Genomic DNA, 14,557 nt, shown 5'->3' with positions numbered 1-14,557 from the left:
AACACTGGAATGGAAAAACTGACAGTCGTTTTATTGTCTTCATCAGGGAAAGCCTGGATTACCTCTCCCACAAGACCAACACAAGATCCATTTGATGCTGATCTGGCTGGGAGAACAACACCCCCTCTCTGTGCTGTAATGAAGTACAACATGAAGGTTCCTGACTGCAGTCCTGACTCCTGACAGGTCTTTGTTTACAGGTAAATAAGCTCATCAGGCTGGTTTAGGATACACACATAGACAGCTTTAAAAAAAAAAGATGAATCAAGATGTATGACGAGCTAAAGATACTCTTAAAGAAAAAAAAAGTGCAGCCTAATTGAGGAGGAAAAATACTTCACATTAAATAAAATAAATCATGTAATCATTAGCTATTTAATGTTGTTAAGTCACAGTTTGTTTTAATACTTACTGCTAGCTCCCTATGAGACATTAAGGTCTAGAAACTGATGTAACAGACCAAGTCAATGTAGCCTGAACTTGTTGAGCAGATTTTTAAAGGCTTAAAGTGTGCACCAACTAATAAGAGTGACATTTCTAAAACAAAAACAGACTTCAGTGATACAACCCTAAAGTTTAAACTGCTGCTATATTTTTGAAGCATTATAAAAGCAGAACAGTTTTCTGTTAGAGCAAATCTATGTGCTTCTATTGTCCCACCTGACACTGAAGAGCTCCACAGGTGCCACATGAGGGCAGTGTGGGTTAGGTAATGTTGAGAGAACACCACCACTTCAGAATCAGCACACTCAGCAGCATAGTTAAAGTCCAGCAGTTCAGAACTGGAATAAACATCCAGCTTCATGAATCTGAGTGTCTAAACTCTATTTTTAATTAATTAATTATATTAATTACTTCCTCTTGATGCTTTTGTCTTCGATCTCACCTTTTATCAATGTTTACAATATCTATCTGAGTTACCTTACAAGAATTATTCAAACATTAGGATTCATTATCTGACTGGTTAAAATACACACATTTACAATATAAAAAGTACAGGTTTAATTCCTGCTGCATGGCCTACTCCTTTATCTCCTGCTCCCTTAACCCATGAGCTCACAATCAATTTACTGGGAGGCAAAAAAAAGGCCAAAATATGAGAGATAATAGTCATTAGAGTTGATCCTGCCTTGTTGATTAACTAAAAGGAATACTTAAAATATTACCCAATAGTATGCATGGTATTTTCGATAATTTGATCAGGTTTGCAACAAAAAAAATAGACATTACAACATTTAAATCCATCCATCCTTTCATTTTTTTCCGCTTAATCAGGGTCAGGTTGCAGAGGCAGCAGTCTAAGCATATTAACTTAGACATCCCTCTCCCCAGCAATGTTTTGCAGCTTCCCCTGAGGCGTTCCCAGACCAGGTGGGATATAAAGTCCCTCCAGCGAGCTCTGGGTCTACCCTGAGGCCTCCTACCAGTTGAATGAACAACTTTAAAGGGAGGCATCCCGGAGGTGTCCTTATCAAATGCCTCAACCACCACAACTGACTTCTTTCGATGCAAAGGAGCAACGGCTCCACTCCGAGCTCCCTCAGGATGTCCAAGCTCCTGACCCTATCTTTAAGGCTGAGCACAGACACCGTTTGGAGGAAGCTAATTCAGCCGCTTGTATTCGTGAAGTCATTCTTTCAGGGTAGAACCCATAGCTCATGAGGATAGGTGGTAAATCAAAAGCTTCAGCTCACCAGGACAGTCCAGTACAACTCTCAATCTCACGATCCATTTTACCCTTGAGCAAGACCTCAAGATACTTCAGCTCCCTCACTTGGTACATCTAAATAGTATGCTTTTCTTCTAGAGGTAGCTTTAATTGTATACAGGTTACACAAAAATGAATTCATTTATCATTAAATGTTTTAATTTCTAAAGAGAAGTACGGCATAAATAACTTCAGGTTTAGTTTTCTATACCTTATATACCTTAGGAGACATCGTCCATCACAATCCTTAAAGAAAACATGAAGTTGCTCCTTGATATGCAAACAACAGACAAAGAGAGCTGCAAACTAGATGTCAACAAAGAGGACTACAAATGAAAGATGCTAAGTGCCTGCTGTGCAAGCATGAAGCATATATTTACTAAGTTTATGTTGATGTGTCAGAGTTTGACAGCTGCTTCTAAACTAATTGAAACACATAAACGTGCTGCAGCAGCTTCTTCTCTCCTCCAGAGGATTCATAAAGAGCCACTGTATGCGGTCGTTTGCAGACGGGACGTGATGTCACATAAAACTCCCAAGGTCCCTCAGTATCCTCTCCATATTGTCCAGAGGATGAAGAGCTCCCTACTGTGTCATTTACTGTCATTAATGGCGATGGAGACAATTGCTCATTTATCAGGAGAAGTGGTGCAGTGTGTGCGTCTTCAATTGCCTCCTCCATAGTGCCTCGGTCTCACACACACACTGAGGATCCATTCTCACACCAGTGATTAGCCAGATGTGAGCAAGTTTCACTGCCAGCAAGGAATGAGCTCTTTCACACGCTACAGCTGCCCTTAAATCATTCTGGGTATTTTTTTTCCAGATTATGTAACTCCAGTTTTTTATAATTATGATGGAGACAGAGCACAGTTTGACGAGAAAAATCAACCTCAGCCAGAGAATTGCTTCGCAGGAGGAGAAGCAGGGGTGCTTAGAGATGATAATCTGTTATAGAGTTGTGAGCTTCCTAATTGTGCTTTCATGAGATGTCGTTGATTAATGGACTAGTTGACAGACATCCTGTGAATGTTGTCCACATGTGGACAGTCCACAGGGGTGCTGAAGCATCCACTCCAGCCTCCCAGCAGCATTGTGGAGGCTCTTTTCTGAGAGTTGGAGAGCAAGAGAGAGGGGGGGGGGGGGGGGGTGGGGGGGGCGGAGAGAAGAGAATGAAACTTCGGGGCTTTCTGCAGCGCTGTTTGTAAAGGCAGAGTGAATGAGAGCGGAGGCCGTGCAGCCAGCCACATGGGCCGTTCTCACTCGGGATAATGGAGGCCTTTCTGTGGTTCTTAACCCCCTTGTCGCATGCTGGGAACGGGCAGCCGTCCACCCACCACTCACAACAGACACGCTCAGACACGCTCACCCGCTGGATAATTGAATTTTACACCCAGGAAAGTCACTTCGAGTCCTCAGATACACGTGGCTGTGACAGGAACTCTCCCAGGATCAGCATCCCGTCCAGGGAGAGAGTCAGAGTCAGACCGAGTGTTAATGTAAGAGAGGAGAGAATCCAGAGGGAAGTGTAGCCGTGATAGAAATGACAGGATCTGCTCTATCAGACTGTTCAATACTACACAAGTGTTCAATTTCCCCCTGTCACCTTTCGGCTGGTTTGAAATTGGTGGTTGTGAATAAGATCTCTCAAACACTGATGGATGGAGCTGCACCGAAGGGTTGGAGGAAATGATGGTTTGCATGAGGCTACATCCTGACAACTCTTTACTTGTAGACTGCAGAGGATAATGTATATTGAGCAGGTGATTATGCTTATTAGAATCCGTTACTTTGTAGAGATCAGCAGCCATTGTCTGGATCACAGGACAGGATGTTGCTCCACTTTTCCCTCTCAGTGATGGTTGGGGTCCAGTAGCTCCTCAGGCTGCTCTCACATCTGTGCCTGCTAACTGTCATTACTTCCCCACTCTCAAGACCAGCCTGAGACCACAGTAACGTTTTACCACAGGGTCAACAGGCAGAGGGGGGATGTGCTTAGATGTTTTGATGTTGAGAACTAAACACCATCGTTATATGGCTCTGGACAAATCAGAAGCATTCTATTCCATTCTGTTCTATCCTATTCCATTCTAACGTTTTCACCACAGTGTCAACAGGCAGAGGTGGAATGAAACAGACTACTTTCTGTGGATTGATTTGATATGATCGTGTGATCAGGTTGTTTCAAGCATCACTGTTGATGTTGAGAATTAATCACCATTGTTATGTGGCTTTGCAGCATTCTATTCTATTTCATTCTATTTTTATTTTGTGTATATTTTGGGGCTTTTTATTGACAGAGGAGAGGAAAGTGGATAGTGTAGGAATTAGGAAACTGGGAGAGAGTGGGGGAATGACATGCAGGAAGGGGCCGTAGGCTGGAATTGAACCCGGGCCACCAGCTTTCTGGGTGCGCAATTTAGCCATTAGTCTAAATCTGTTCCTTTCCGTTCCATTCTTACGTTTTTACCACAGTGTCAACAGGCAGAGGGAGAATGTTACAGATTACTTATAGATTTGATAGGACATGTGTGATGTGAGGTTGTCCCTGGAGTCCTGTTTGTTGTTCAGAATCAATCACTACTGTTATGTGACTCTGACCAATCAGAAGCATTCTATTCAATTCTGTTGAATTCTGTTCCATTCTATGGGGTTTTAACCAATCAGAATGAAGCTTTCAAAACAGCCTGTTTGTATAACATGATTTAATATTTTGGCCTTATGGCCTTATTACGACTGATGATGATGTACTTTTTATTATTGTGTCATGCATAGATGATATGCCCAGACCAGACCAGAGGCAGCCATTTCAGCCTACTGTCAACATATCAGGACTTCAAACATACATTTATGAATTGCATATGCCTTAATCCTAGCATTAATCCTGGCATGCTTATTAGAATCAGAATCAGAATCAGAAATACTTTATTTGTCCCAGGGGAGGGAAATTTGGTCATTACAGACCTATTATAAACAGTATGTACAAAAGTCAAAATATGAATAGAAGAAGGAATAAAATAAGAAATAAATATGAATAAAATGAAATAAAATACAGATCAAATAAAATAGAATAAAATAGAATAAAATAACATAAAATAAAAATACAATAAAATACAATAAAATAAAATAATAAAGTATACAAAAGCACTGGGAACGAAGGTGATACAAGGATGTTAAAGTGGCAGGGATTTTGCACGGAGTACAGGTTATTTTCAGTGATCAGAGGGAGGAGTAGTCTGATGGCCACAGACAGTGCCACCTACAGAGCAATTTTGTTGCATTTTATTTGTTTTAAAGTTGATGCAGAATCCCTCATGTTAAATGGCTGCATTATGAAGAGAAATCAATCAGAGCAACCTGCTGGATGTTCCCCTGAGGAATTATGAATTTGAACTGCATACTAGAAAAGCCTTTAATGGGCCCGGCAGCTGTTTTAACACCTCTGCAGAATGTGCAGCAGATAACAGAGAGGCATTGAGTTACCTACAGGTGCACTGTTGTGACTGACTTGTTTCCTACACGTGTGTTAAGATAGAGATTAGATAGGGTTTGTTTTAAGGAGGAAGAGGTCACTAACTGAGGGGGATGACTTGTAAAAGGAAGCGATGGTTCAAGACGGTTAGAGGGGGTGTATTGATGAAGTGAAGAGGGAGGGATCCACACCTCCCTCCCTCCCTCCCTCTTTCCCTCAGGCTGATGATCTCGTCGGCAGGGGGACACGGGTCACCACCCTCACCAGCTCCATGACCAAACACAAAAGGTGTCTCCTCCCTGCAGCAGTGGTCACTTTCACCTGTCAGTCAGACTTTCTCTGCGTCAGTGGAGGGCAGCTGCAGGTGAAGGCTTGAATGTGGCTCCGTCAGAGTCCGACACTTCATGTAGTTTGTCCCTTAAACTTGCAGGCCCAGAGGCATCGTTTTCCTCCACTGTCACACATCTGTATCATGCACCCATCAGGTTTTATCTCCTCTTTTTGTCTCCTTTACTCTTGCAGTTTCATTGAAAGATTAATCCATATATGCAAAGGTAACAGTGACCGAGTGTTTTTGTTTTCTGTCTGACTCAGTCGTCAGCTATACTTCATCTGTTTACCTTTCAAGCTGTCCTCAGGTCAGTGTTTACTCAGCCGTCACATGCACATTACACTGTATGCACACTGTAGGAGGAGGAACACAAAGCTTTAATGAGAACTCTGCGATTGATCCACATTCACGCTGCTCGTCACACAATACCTGATGAGCTGCATGACTGCGTACGGCAAACACAGAGGAACCGTCACTCTGCAGAAACTAATCGCCATCAAATCTGGGAAACGTCATTTTCCTAGATGTGGACGAGTGCTTCTTGAAATGTAACACACCTACCTATTTACCCAAATGATTTCCAAACAATGTGATGTACTCGCTTCACATAACAGAATTAAGAGGAGGATTAAGATTAATCAAGTTAACAAGGATGTTCTCTTTACTGAGAACCGTGATATCCTTCGGCAAAATACTAAATCCCAACGTCTCCCAGGATGATCCCACTTAACTCTCGCTCCAGCCACAAAGTTAACAACGAAGGATCAATGAGAGAAGAAGATATATTATATATCAATTCCACTTTCAACAAAAGCAACAAAAATTCATACAAAAATAGATAAAAATTGATGAAATTTCTTTACAGCATAAAATGAGAACTTCATGAAATACTATATAAAGGCATCATGACATTAAATCAAATTATAGTCCTTCATTTTTTCACACATCAGTTAAGGTTTGGGAATAACAAGACACAGATCTAAATGATTGACTCGGTGGTTGAAGTGCAAGCTCCATGTAAAGAGGTTGCTTTTGTTATAGCAGTGGTTACTAGTTCCACTTCTGGCCTCGATCCTTTGCTGCATGTCTTCTCCAACTTTCTACTCCCCGCATTTCCTTTCTCTCTGTCCCTGCCCCTGTCCCTGTCTAACAAAGTTGAAAAAAGAAAGAACAAAATATTATAAAACACCATAATCACATTAGGGCCTATTTCCACTGACAGCATTTTTTGTGCTGCAAGCATCTGTTTTTCTGCACAAAACCAACACAGTGCCCTGAAGTGAAAAGGGTTCAACTTTTAGAACACCGCTGAGCGCGTCAGTGTCACCTCTGCAGTCTGGTATCAACTTTGTCGTCAACAATCGCAGATATCTGTACGGGGAAAAGAACCACACTGTTTTTTCACTGTATTATTTCCAGTTCTAAAACTGTTACTTATTATTATCATCATTTATCATAATTTTTTTTTACATATTCATCATTACAGTTAGTCAAATAAATGCGAATATGACGCATGCAATGAGCACTTTAAAGCTTTGTTTTTGGGCATTTTCCCCTTTGATGCACAGGACAGCTGAAGAGAGACAGGAAAAGTGAGGAACAGAGAGTTTGGGAAGATAGATAGATAGATAGATAGATAGATAGATAGATAGATAGATAGATAGATAGATAGATAGATAGATAGATAGATAGATAGATAGATAGATAGATAGATAGATAGATAGATAGATAGGAACTTTATTAATCCTTTGGGAAGGTTCCCTCAGGAAATTCAGATTCCAGCAGCAGGTAACACCAAAGGACAGAAAAACAGCACGCAGATACACAAAATATGCATGCAGCAGGACTCGAGCCTGTGACCGCTGTGACTAGGAGTATATCCTCTGTATAAATGGAGCATGCTTACACAGCTAGGCCAACAGCGCCCCTTAAAGAGCATTTTAAAACGGTCTCAACAATCACAACAAAAAGAAGTGGAAGTACTGTGGGAAAACTTTTTAACCCACAAATAGGAAGTGCTGAAAAACTCTGAAATTGTTCTTGTGGGAGCTGCCAGTGCAAAAATGCTGTAAGTGGACACAGGCCCTTTTAGTACGGATTAGCTCGGAAAGGAATAAAAACACTCAATCCTACATATCCCATGATGCAACAGGTAGCATTTTCCTTCCTGACATGTTAAAAAACTTGAACCCAATGCCAAGTAACACTGAAGGCATCACAGTGGAAGCAGATTTTGAAATTTCCCTCCAGAGACACAGAAGTCATAATGCCAATGTTGATTTCTACAACATTTGTTATTATGAGATAAACTAAACCTTGCATGTAAAATCAGCTCTCATTGCAACTTGTACTAACAAAGGAATGAGCCTTTAAAAAGACAGTTTAGTAAAAACAAGTAAAAGTTGTCCTTTGAAGGATTTTTCCACCCTGTAAACATGTTCAACAGGTTGCTTCTGTCTGAGAAAATGTCCCCACTGTTGAGCCTCTACAGTAAACTGACTCCTGCTGTTCCTCTCTCCCCCAGCAGAGGGTGACATTCCCCGGCAACTTCCCCTGAATCCAACCCCTCCTTCACCGCCACCTCCTCCAGTAAACCTCCACCACCGCCGGCCCCTCCCACCGGAGCCGTAACCTCTCCTAATCCCCCCCACCCTCGTTGCTGTGGAGACGGCTCAGACGAGCAGGTGATGCATTGACAGGGAGCAGATGGTTCCCTGTGGAGGTAAGCACGGCTGAACAATGCTTCCATATTCATCATAAAGTCTCTCTTACTCTCTCTCTCTCTGTCCCTCTCTCTACTTCAGCTGAGTGTACACACATAACTTCAAACACCAATGGATCATGCTCACACACACACACACATGCACACACACGCACACTAACACACAAACACACATATTTCTTTAGGGAAATTGAACTTTCTGGTTAGTTTGTGAGTAAAGAAAAGTTTGCAGGGGTGAAAATGAGGTGGTGTCTCCATGCCTCTGCCTCTCTGTCGTGCGTCCTCTGCAGGTGTTTTCGTGCTTTTTACGCCGCAGCAACTTACTCCTCTAAAGAAGCTCCTTCTTTAGCCCCTGTCTCCCCTGGAGATAAAGTACAGACACCCCACTCTGCCCGTCTCTTTCTTTCAGCTAACTCCTGAATAATCCAGCAACAATACACGGCTCTGAGGCGGTGTGCAGCGATTCGCCGGAGGCCTGACTTGTTTTGGGGGTGCCGTTTTGGGAGGGGATTGCATTATGGAGATCAGCTAATGCATGTAAAACACTGCATCCATTTTTTTTTACTTTCTACTGGAACAAGTGGAAAAGAAAAAAAGAAGTGCGCAGGACAATGGAGGCTTCAAAATGCTACGCTTAACCCACCACACCTGGAGCACACAACAGGGGGTGAGAGAGGCAGCCCTGATCTCCCCCTCTCCCCTCCTCCTGCCTCACCCATCATCACCAGCACCTATCAATACACGCTGTAAAGAGTTCAGCTGGGAGGGGGCCAGCCTGTATTCACAGTCCTGACTATGATAAAGACGCACAGTGAGGAGCCATTCAAGAGCCCTGTGCCCATAATGGAGTCACTAATAGGTGCCTATTCAGCGAGAAAAGTGTTTTCTGGATGAGGAAAAAAAAGTTTTGGGGAAGAAACAATCACTTTGTCTGCAGCCTTGTGTATGTAAAATTTATGCAGCGCTCCTCCCCTCCGCCCCGCTCCAACTCTTTCTGCTGTCTTTTTTTCTTTCTTTAAAGAGCGTCGCCCGTGAATAGACGACATGCATAGTTTGGAGTCTTCCTTTCATCCTTACTTGAAAATAAATTGAATGGTCCGTCCTCGAGTGAGTCCAGCTCAGCAGCACAGGAATACGCACGCTCCTTTTAACCTCCCTCCCTTTACATAAAACTGCTAGACATATTCACAGGTGGCCAACCTAAGCTGGATTCTTTTATTCAAACACTTCTGCTCTATGCATCAGACTTCATCAGCAGGTACTGATGCATGTACTACTTGCAAATATGAGGAACTACATGTCAAGGTTCAAGACTGTAAAATATCACTCAAAGTAGTGTTAGAGGTTGAATTATACTTTTATCAGAATCAGAAATACTTTATTTATCCCGGGGAGGGAAATTCAGTCATTACAGAGCTCTTATAAACAGTATCAAAAAAAGTCAAAATATTAATAGAAGAAGGAATAAAATAAGATGTAAATACAAATAAATAAAATAAAATAAAGATAAAAAAATAGAATAGAATAAAATTAAATAATACTAAAGTATATACAGAAGCGCAGAAGAGTTTGAATTAGCTATGTACAAAAGTGTTGGGAGTGAAAAACTTTGATAAACAACATTAGTAAAAATGTATTGGAATTTTGAAGAATTAGGGCCTGTATCCACTGATGGCGTTTTTTGCGCTGTCAGTGTCCAACACCTCAATTCAGAGCACTCCTGTTGTGGGCTTCACTGATGCAAGGTTATAGAAGTTATCTAGAAGTACATCTGTTTCCAGTAGTAGCAAGTGTTAAGTCTTTATTAAAGCGCTCTTTATGCTTCATAAATTTGCGTAGTTGCGAAAAAAACTTGAAAGCAATTTATAGAAATCATGCCCTAGCATTAGAGCAGCTAAGACCAGGAAATAGTACCTCGAAAATAAAAGCATTGTTAGTTCCTCCTCCGTATGGACCTCTGCTGATGTCGTTAAAATACGTGATGTCAGAAATCCCGCCCCTTCTTGATTTTGATTCGTTAATGTGGAATAAGTGACATTAACAATCTCAGCTGTGATCCAATAGTTTATGTACTTCCAACAGAGTGCGCTGTAAGTGCAGAGACCGTTGGTGTTGTATAGAAAGTAGGCCCTGGTATTGCAAAGAATGCTGTTAGTGGAGACAGGCCCTTGTAGGAGCAGAGTCTTCAAAATAAGGCCTAAATGAAGCAAAACCTTTGCCTTCTAAAAGGAAACTGTTGTTCATCCATAATACTAAAGGATCCAACTATTATCTATACAGCTTATCTTGTTGCAGGATTACTTAAGGATGCTGCTTTTAAAGATGAAACCACAAAGAAAGCCAAGGTTAAAAGGCTGCAAGTCTCAATCCTTCTTAACACCAAACCTTGGAAATATCAGAATACATAAATCCAATATCTTCAAAACTCAATCCTCTAACTCCCTTGATTTGTATCCAAAACATTTGTGCATTTGAGTCTAAACTCATTTGCTCTTTATTCACTTAAATACAAATTAATTTAAAACATGTCTGACTCTGTGTTTTAGTTGCATTACAGTGTGTAGGTGCAGAGACAGGCTTTGCTGGCAATGATAAAGTGCACTACTGATCAAGTTCTTCTTCACTTCAGTCATTCAAACTGCCCTTTATGTCAGCAATTCTTCATAAAGTCTTCATAAAATGTATTTAAATCACCAAATGTTGTGCCAAATCTCAGGTATTTCTCTGTAAATCTAATTGTGCATGATTTCTCAACAACATCAGAGTTAAAGTTCAGAGAAACCTTCCTGATGCATCAGTTCTTTAAAGTTCAACTCCTCAGAAACTCAGCTTCTGAGCTTCAACAGCACTGTCAAAGTGTGGAACTGTGTTTTAATGCTGTTAATCAAACTTTTTTACACAGATATATTTTTGTAAAATAAAAATGTAGAGAATTGATTGAGATAATTTTTCAGGCCTGGAAGCTGCCATCTCCTGGCCTCTATATTTGGCACTGGCTCCCCTTCAGTCCCTCCAGGGGAGCAGACCCTCATTGGTGAGCTGACTAATCTTGAAATGCTGGAACCATACTGAAGAGAGAGCCTAAACTGAGAAATACTGGGACCATATTGTGCTGCGTGTCAGAGGGCTTAGCTGACAGATTGATGAGATGAGGAAATAACGGAGCTAACCGGGGGGCTAAGAGGAGCAGGGGGGTCCCAGCATGGCAGGGTAACCAGGGTTTGGAGTCAGAGCAGGACTCCCTGCAGGCCCGCCGGGCAGAGCCAGCGCAGGTCAACGCTCTTTGATTCTGGGTCCCGCGGCCGACAAAGGGCAGCACGCGGTGGGCCAGGCTGTGATCCTTAGAAGTCCATGAAAGCTCTTGTAATTGTATTTTTATGTGTTTTGTGAGAGGCTTTGTCAGCTTTGTGTGCTGATGTATGTGTTTATTTGTGCGTGCTTGAAAGGGAGAGTGAGCATTTGAAAATCCAGGTTAGCCTTTCTGAGCTAAGGTCTAAGTCTGAAGGAGCACCGTGTTTAAAACCAAATACATTCTTATCTATACAGTAAATACTGTCCTTTTTGTAGCAACATCAATTAGAAACAAAGCTGCCAAAATTTGACCCTATGCTAAATGTTGTAGCAGGCTAGCAGCCGCTCAATAACCAATAAGCAAAGATCTTTAAAGACCGTCTTAGAGTCTCAACAAGTGAACAACTTAAAATGAAAGCAACCATAATCCTTCTAGTGACATAAATAAACACCTGTATGTGAATATATATCTTCTTTTAATGACAAACTCTTAGAGTCATTTCCTGACTCGTCAGTTTTAGCCTCTTTCAGTTCTTTGTTTTGGTTTTCAATCATTCACTTGTTGTTTTTTGGATTATTCTCATCGCTGCATCAGGTCATTTTTGGAAGAAGCTGTTAGCTTTTTATTCTACTTTAGTATTCTTAACTCAACCAGTAACAAATGACGGATGGACAGATGTAGCAAGTAGCTGGTGAGATGCTAAATTAGCCATTAAAATGACATTAGAACTAAGGTTGCAAGTGCTAACAGTTTTTAAATGGGGGCACACTTTGGCCTAAGTGCACGACCCATGCGTGGAGACTATAGTCCTTGTTGCAGCGGTTAGTGGTTCAGCTCTTGACCACATTTCTTTGCTGCATGTCCTATCCCACTCTCTACTCCTCACATTTCCTGTATCTCTTCAGCTGTCCTATCTTAAGTTGCGTTGAGTTGACACCAGTCAGCACCAGAGTTACTCATCAGTTGAACTAATCATTAGTATTTTAATAATGTAGGCCTGAAATGCAAGTCATATGTTGAGTCTAAGCTTTAGCACAGCCACCAGGTACTAGTTTAGACTTTAGCTCTGGTTAATGTCCACTGCCATAATGCTGTAAAGCTCTACTACCTGGATGTAAACAAGCACAGGTGAAAGATGTTGTCTCGTTGCGCGTGCGGTGGGGTTTGTCAGTATGTCGATCTAGTAAGAACAACCTGCTAACCATACATTATCCTGCTTATTACCTGGCTACTAAATTAAAATACAAACAGGTTGTCAAAAAAAAAAAGATTAAAAGATGATTTTGTTGTTTTAAAATGATTTATGTACACAGTTTTTACAAATAGTCCCAGTTATTCCACATCATTTAGACGGAGTCCTGAGGAAATGCTACATTCAAATTCATGCTAGTTTTCCTAGCTAGCTTTAAAGGACTAAGAAATGAGTCTCTTCAGAACATCCACAGAATAACTGTTTTTAATATATAATACAATAAATAGTAGGTATGCAAGTTAACCCCACAATCTAATGTCTGGTTTCTAAAGCAGACTTGAATCACAGCAGGACTTTCACTACTTTAAAATTGATTGTTACTGTATTAAAAACAAGCTTACATACAGAAGCTCACATTTAAATAAAGTAGTTCTCATTATTTAAATCCACGCTTCATGAAAAAACAAGCTTTCACATGTGGGACAATAATATTGACATTTCCACCCTCACTTCCCCTCACACAATGCATTTTCTGTCAGTGTCCTAGCAACTGGTATTGTTGCATCTGGATTACCCAGAAAGCACTGCAGGGCCCCTGTAGAGCTGCACAGAGGTGGAGAGTGTGAGTGTTTCAGGAAGGGAGAGGCAAAGAAAGAGGGTGATGTTGATCTCAGACGGTCCCTGGAAGCTTTAATACACATCACAAGTTGAACTTTAATCAACAGATGAACTTATGTTGTAGTTTAAGAGATAGAGAACACAGGAGACTCTAATTTTAAGAGATGTTTCAGAGGATTCATGTGTTAAAGAGTTTGCTGCTCATGTGTCTCTGCTGTGAGTGTTTGGTCTGGTCACCATGGAAAACAAAAACCACTCCTCTCGTCCTCAGACGTTAATATTACACCAAGAGCGTCTTTCCTGCAAGGCTGAAGAACCTCAAACTCAAGTCACACTCTGCATAATGAGCTGTGATTGGAGATACAGATAGAGGCCTGTTTAGAGTACACACACACACACACACACACACACACACACACACACACACACACACGGACGCTCTGATTTGTGGAACTGATAGGCTCCATTGTTTCCACAGAGCTTGCCACTATATGCCCTGTAATTTAATTAAGGAAAGGAGATTTATGCTGTTGTGTGGCAGCCCAGAACCTGATCCATGTTGTGTCTGGAGTCGGGCTGAAAGACCCCCTCTCTGTCCAGCTGGTCCTGCTTTATGTCACCGAGCGGGGCTTCAGTAGTGCTCACTTCTTAATTGTAGTTTATCGTTGGTCCTGTTTCCTGCACATTAAAAAGAACTTTGTGATAAACCTCAACATGAATATGAAACCTTGAGTCTCTGTGCTGTTTTCCTGCAGAGGAAACAAGGTGCATGAGAGGAGCACAAGTGTAACAGGATGGTAATTATTAACAGGCATCAGCTATTTGAATAGTGCTCCTTTTGCCTCCCACAGAGAGGCATTTCTTTGTCCCTCTCTAAAGTCACTCAGGTGCAAAGCACTCTCTGCAAAATGGTCAAGCTTTCTTTTAACTTAAGGACTTCAGGAGCGAGATCTTCACATTTTGAGTGAAATGAAGGACTAGAGCTTGTTGGACATGTCTGCTGTGGAGAGAAGAGGAGCTCCAGAGCCTCACTTGGAATACAGACCCTCCAGAAATCAGGATTTCAAGCGTCATCGGAGTCTTCTCCCCCGGCCCAGGCCTCCCCTCAGCAGGAGCACCTGGCTGCCTGACGGCCCCCGCTCTGCACACCACACGCACAGGGTGAGTCCATCCATGCCCACCCAGCTCTTCTTCCTAAATCCACAGCTGAGCGGCCTGCTGC

At 41.8% G+C, this 14,557-nt stretch overlaps 1 protein-coding gene across 7 annotated transcripts in view; it reads left to right on the top strand.

Annotated features, from left to right (window-relative positions):
- LOC117805035 (pollen-specific leucine-rich repeat extensin-like protein 2) overlaps window positions 1-14,557 on the top strand; it is an 87,574-nt gene that overhangs the window by 1,078 nt on the left and 71,939 nt on the right. For 6 of the 7 annotated variants that reach the window (XM_034673582.1, XM_034673584.1, XM_034673583.1 and 3 more), the window contains 2 exons: window positions 47-200; window positions 8,036-8,233. The gene's annotated coding sequence lies outside the window, so the exon portion shown is untranslated. The remainder of the gene's footprint in view (window positions 1-46; window positions 201-8,035; window positions 8,234-14,557) is intronic. The other variant, XM_034673585.1, reaches the window with a different exon arrangement.

Source organism: Notolabrus celidotus, chromosome 21 (genome assembly GCF_009762535.1).
Source record: "Notolabrus celidotus isolate fNotCel1 chromosome 21, fNotCel1.pri, whole genome shotgun sequence".
Classification (NCBI taxonomy): domain Eukaryota; kingdom Metazoa; phylum Chordata; class Actinopteri; order Labriformes; family Labridae; genus Notolabrus; species Notolabrus celidotus.
Note: the sequence above shows the minus strand (reverse complement) of the source record. Positions and strands in the feature narration are given on the sequence as shown.